The sequence below is a fragment of the Lactuca saligna genome, chromosome 1, assembly GCF_052625555.1.
Source record: "Lactuca saligna cultivar CGN05327 chromosome 1, ASM5262555v1, whole genome shotgun sequence".
Taxonomy (NCBI): domain Eukaryota; kingdom Viridiplantae; phylum Streptophyta; class Magnoliopsida; order Asterales; family Asteraceae; genus Lactuca; species Lactuca saligna.
Window position 1 is genome coordinate 82,346,320 of NC_136417.1, and position 6,208 is coordinate 82,352,527.

Below are 6,208 nucleotides of genomic sequence, written 5' to 3' on the forward strand. Positions count from 1 at the left end.
CTAAATCATCTACTATTTCGTGTTTAGTGTGTGTGTGTGTGTGTGTGTGTGTGTATATATATATATATATATATATATATATATATATATATATATATATATATATCGTGTTTAGTGAGACTCATGGGTGAGGCTCATCTGGTTAGGTTATCATGGGTAAACAGATCATTCAAACAATCGAGGATATGATTAAGATATGAGGTGTTGGTCGTAAATCTAAGGACCGATGCTGGAGTGATGGTGAGATCATTGTGATATCCAATATTAATTGCTATAGCTGGTTAGATGATGCCATGGTGTATCATGGATCAGTAAGTGCGTGACTCATGAGGGTGGGACCCGGTTGTGACTAACATAGTTGAGGTGTTAAATCACGTTGGAGTAGGGAAACTCCATGATCAATGAATTGGATCTGTGTGACAGATATACTAGGGTAGCCTTTATCTGTTATATTCATTATGTGAATCTTTAGGTATGAAGATGTGAGTTATGTATCAATTCGGCACCTATGGGTGAGACTCACGTTGGGAGTCGCCTTTGTTTTCGGATGCAAGGTTTCAGCAGTGATGAATGGCAAATGATTCAGTTTTTTTCAGTTACTAGCAAAGATAATTCAGTGTTAGAAGGGTGTTGTTCGGTTCTGGTTGAGGATTGGAGTCTTTATGGATATGGCATGGGATGGTTCTGTCTATCGGGATGTCAGACATGAGTTAGGGTGTTTAGTTTTCGGGCAGAGCAGTTGGGTTTTCTTTCATTGGTTGAGGATATATGTTGTGACATCCCCATTTTCACGGTTATAAAAAACCAATTTAACTATGCTTATTTATGTCAGAGTATCCTTTTTTAAAAGAATTATAATGCGGAATTTGTTCTTAATAACATGATAAACTATTACAGAGCATTTCCGAAGAAATGTTATTTCATTAAAATTTTTGGCATGTCATCATCAATACAATAACATCAACATACTGAAGATATTACAGGCCTTACAGTATCTAATGGTATATATTTCCTTCAATCTATCTTCAGATCCAAATATCAAGTACCTTCGTATCTCTACATGTGATATGAAGAAACTGATTGGGTCAGGTCGAGGAACCTGGTTAGAAAATAGGGATTTCAATCCTGCAATGTTATAATATATATATCTTAATGCATATAGAGTCGTACTTGGTTTGCATATCATATATTATCAAATATGTTCTCAACACATATTCTAGGAAATAAGCATATAGTTCACATGTAAACTCTTTATCGTATATTTAATACTTTAATCACTACTTGTATTAAAATCATGTTTATGAAAGGGACTATGCACTCAGTTGATAAAAGCATATGCCTCGTAATTCGGGCATAACTTCGCCTTGGTATATTTCCTTTTCTTTTGACGTGACCTAGGTAGGAATATCACTAACTCTTAGTCCTACTTTCCTGCTGACTAATTGATAGTATAGTTTCCTCACTCATCCCAATGTCTACAAAAAGATCTATCAAGTAAGGAACAACCAAGTATGATCATATCGGAGGATAGGGTTCGTTTGGTATAGATAATATACTATTTGGATATCCCACTTTAAACACCTCACTAAATCCAACCTAGACATCATCCCCGCAAGTAGATCAATCAATATAATGACTTGGAATCACTAATTAATCTTATTTATAGGTTCATAATAACAACTTATGACTATAAATATAAGTTATGTCGAAAGATATATGAGTGTAGCTTAACTTACATAGACTTTCCTGACAAAAGTCCATAAATTATACTAGTAAAAGTCCGACCTACTAGCTACTAGATTCGGCCTCACATGGACCTTAGGGCTTCGCCATATACTAAAATCTAAGTTAAAATGGCCTTAAAATTGAGAGAAACTCGAGAGAGAAACTTTTGAAGGGTATGGTATTTGATTGAGGCAATGTAGGGTATTTATAGCCGAAATCAAAGTGCACGCCACACACATGTCCCCTATATGTCATGAATTTGGTTGGAATTGATGACATGTTGTTTTCTGCATGGTGCCACGTGTCACATTCTAGGTGGAGCAACAATGCATGTCGTTCAAGTTGTCTGTGCGTACGGGCATACGCTAAGAATGTTTCTTAGAAAATTTATATCTTCTTCATACGAGATCTATTTTTGACGGGTTTTATATCTATGCATAGCTATCGATGAGATATACAGCTTCCATTTAGAACCCATTGGCTAATTTTGAGTTTATTTTAAAAGTTCTATTGTTAACAAGCCTACACTGTTAAAGTCCATTAAAAATTTATAACTCTTTCATCCAACTTCCGTTCTCGACTTTCTTTATATCGACGACTTCCTATTAACGAGATCTTAGATTCTTGTTTAGATTGTTTCAGATAATAACTAATTGGTGTATAATTCAATACCAATGGTGCACACTACTGCGTTGAAACTTTAAAAAATCGTAACTTCGTCTTACGAAGTTAGATTTGGGCATTCTCTACGTGAATGCTCTCGGTTTTATGATTACTATGGCTTTTGTTTAGATTACTTAGGTTAATCAGTAATCTATCTCCGATTAACTATTTATGAAACTCGATGTCGTATCGGTTTAATCGTGAGACTTTGAAGAAGCATAATTTCTTCCTACAAAGTCGGATTTCAAAGTTCTTTATATGTCCGCAATCCTTTTCACATATACCTTAACTTGGCTAAGATTATTTATCCTAAATAAGATTCTATAAATAATGTGATTTTTATATCTTATTATATTTAATTAACTAGCTCGAATCTATGGATGTTACCATTATCTCCCCCTTAGGATGATTACATCCTGGAGTCATCACGAAAACTGGTCTTGAATAAAGACTCTACACGTTACCTTTGCATCCTAGGTGATAACTGTAACTCTTATGTTATTGAGTTTCTGACCATGAAACTTTTGAACTGTTGACAATGCTAAATTATGCATTTGCCCTTCCTCCTAAATTCAGTCTCTATTAGAGATTGACACTCTTCTTAGAATAGACTTAACCTAAATTAAGGTCCTTACTTTGACTACCATAACAAATCAATGGGTCATGTTCTATTGACTTATCATTGTATGATGCACCGGTTAGAATCAAGTCTCTTTGAATCGGAATCTAGCATGAACGATACATTCCTTCATGTTCTAATGTGATATAATGAAATTATAGCATGTATCACTTCTAGCTACAAGCTTCATAGTCCTAATGATGATTACGATACTTTTATTGATCGCTTTGATTATCTATTCCTTCAATCTAAAATCGGAAACTACGTTGAGCGTATTTTGTAGATTAGTCGGACTTGATTTCCTATGCCTAATAAGGTTGGAATATTTGTGTCTGTAGTCATTACCGAAACAAAGGTAATGGTTGAAACGAATAAAATAGCTCAACTACCAGCATCTTAGAAACCTTATGACTTTTCCTGATCCAAGTGGGAGTCATCTGCTTCCAATAGTATAAGCCTCTACTACCCTTCACACCTACTCGTACTTGTCCCAAGTATTGTCCCATAGTTCACTACGTTATCATAAAAAGGAAATCATATAGAAAGCACATAACATTAAAACAGTTAGAAGATTTATTTATACTTCATGCCTATTAAATTAGGTTTACTCACTTTCTCCTCATATTACAAACTCCATATAAGTCGCTCTTTATTATCAACCTATTTTTGTTTCATGAAGGATCATATGATACTCCCTTGCTTTCGGCTTCGACATAATATTTGACTTTTCTGCTCCTCTCTCTTTGGCCATTCAATGTTGAAATGCCCCACTTCTCCACACTCGAAGCAAACCTCCTGCTTGGCCTTGCATTCTATGGAATAGTGATCAGTCTTCCCACACATGATGCAAGTCACATGTTCGGTGCATCTACCAAAGTGATTTCATTAGCACTTGTCACACTATTGTGCCTTGTCGCTACTCTCAAGCTCCTCCTAATTAGATTTCAAAAATCTACTTTTTTTTTTGGATTTAGAGGATCCTTCAATCATCCTTTTTTGTCCCTTCTTATCTTTCTCCAGACTCTTTTCCATTATCTGGATCTCCACATTAATGGTTAACCAAATAGCCTCCTTCAAGGTCTTCGCTAACTTTACCATTTGACAAAAGTCTGCTGGTAGCCCGTTAGCGAGCTTATCCACCTCGGAAAGGTCTGTGGGTATTAGATGAGGTACCAACTTCATCTTTTTAATGAAGGGTTCAATATACTTGGTGATGCCTAGCTTGCCTCTCTTCAGATTCTAGAACTTATTGTTGATAATAAGAAGCTCTTGCTCGGTGTAGTATTCTCTTTTCAACTACATCAGGAAGTTTCCCCATGATATTCTCCTTGCATCTCCTCTTGGCATAAAGTCACCCAAAAAATTCCACCAGACCAAAACTCCATCCTTTAGCAGTCGGGCAACAAAGATTATCTTGCCTCTCGCTGTAGTCACAACTATCAAACACCATCTCCATCTCGGAGATCTATTTCATGACTTCCACTGAGGTTGGATTTCTAGAAAGTCTTGGTGGTTCGCAGTCATGAAATCTTTGTACTTTCATCCCCCTATATCAACCCTATCATCAGGATTGTTCCTCCTTATTACATGGGGCTTAGCCTGGCTAATAGTCTGACTGTAATTTCCTTCAATTGAATGTTCCTCTTCTAATCCATGTTGCATAACAGGTGTGATAGGTTCTCTTCCATTCTCTTGGAGTAGACACCTTGTCTCTTCCATTTGATGGTCTAACATCATCTACATCATTACATATACTCCTACCATCATGATTGGCTCGGGTGTAGCTGCTATCTATGGTGCACGCTCATTCACTCATGGCTTAGGATGGTTTCCATTAGCTTTTCTAATCTGGTGCGTGTTCTCACCATGCCATTCTATACACCAACACAAACGTTTTGTTTACCAAGATGAGAATATAAATAGGGAAGGTTTTATTTATGATAGACACATAAGTTCTCCTTTTTACTTTGAAAAGTTATATGTCAGTTCTAGTATCATAATTAAACGTTTAGAAACCTGAACGCATAAAATTTCTGATTTCTAGGTCGGCAACAGACCTTAAATATAATCAATTAATAGCAATTTAGGCAACCTAAATTGTGCTACAAATCATTCGGCACATAAAAGCAAATTAGGCATCTTATCCTAAAGTATGCTAGTGCTTTGTGTTAGTTCAAGTGTACTACCTAAAATAATATAGACATACACCTCATGATCATTTCTTAGCACTCTAAGTTTAAGTCTAGAAATTTTGTAAATTCCTAGTTCACTTAAACTAATGCTTTCATACCAACTGTGACATCCCCATTTTCACAGCCAGAAAAGACCAATTAATTATGCTTATTTTATTTTAGAGTGTCCTTTTTTTAAAAGAGTTATAATGCAAAATTTGTTCCTAATAATGTGATAATATTATTACTGAGCATTTCCAAAGAAATGTTGTTTCATTAAAAATTTCGTGATGTCATCGTCAATATAAAAACATCAGCATAACGAAAAATTTACATGACTTACAATATCTATTGACCTATATTTCCTTAAATCTCTCGCTAGGTCCAAATATTAAGTACCGTTATATCGCTACCTGCGATACAAAGAAGCTGAATGAGTTAGGTTGGGGAACCTAGTGTGTACATAGGGATTTCAATCCTACAATGTTATAATATATATATATATATATATATATATATATATATATATATATATATATATATATACAAATATCTCTCTTATAAGCTATCTACCCTATCATGTTAATCCTCATGTAATCTATACTATCAAATTTAGAAATGAATGGCCTTACCTAATCCATACTTTCAGATCATGAAGGATGAATATACCTAATCAATACTCTCGGATCAGTGGCAAATAATTATACCTAATCCATACTTTCGGATCAGTGACAAATAATTATGCCTAATCCATACTCTCAGATCAGTGACAGATGATTATGCCTAATCCATACTCTCGGAGCAGTGAGATCTGATTATGCCTTATCCATACTCTCAGATTAGTGGCAAATGACTATACATAATGCATACTCTCAGATCAGGGACATATGATTATGCCTAATGCATACTATCTGATCAGTGGTAGATGACTATACTAAATCCATACTCTCAGACCAGGGACGAATATCCGAGTTCTACCCTCCGTGTATATCTCATATGTATTCTTAAGGAAATACTACCCTATTTTATC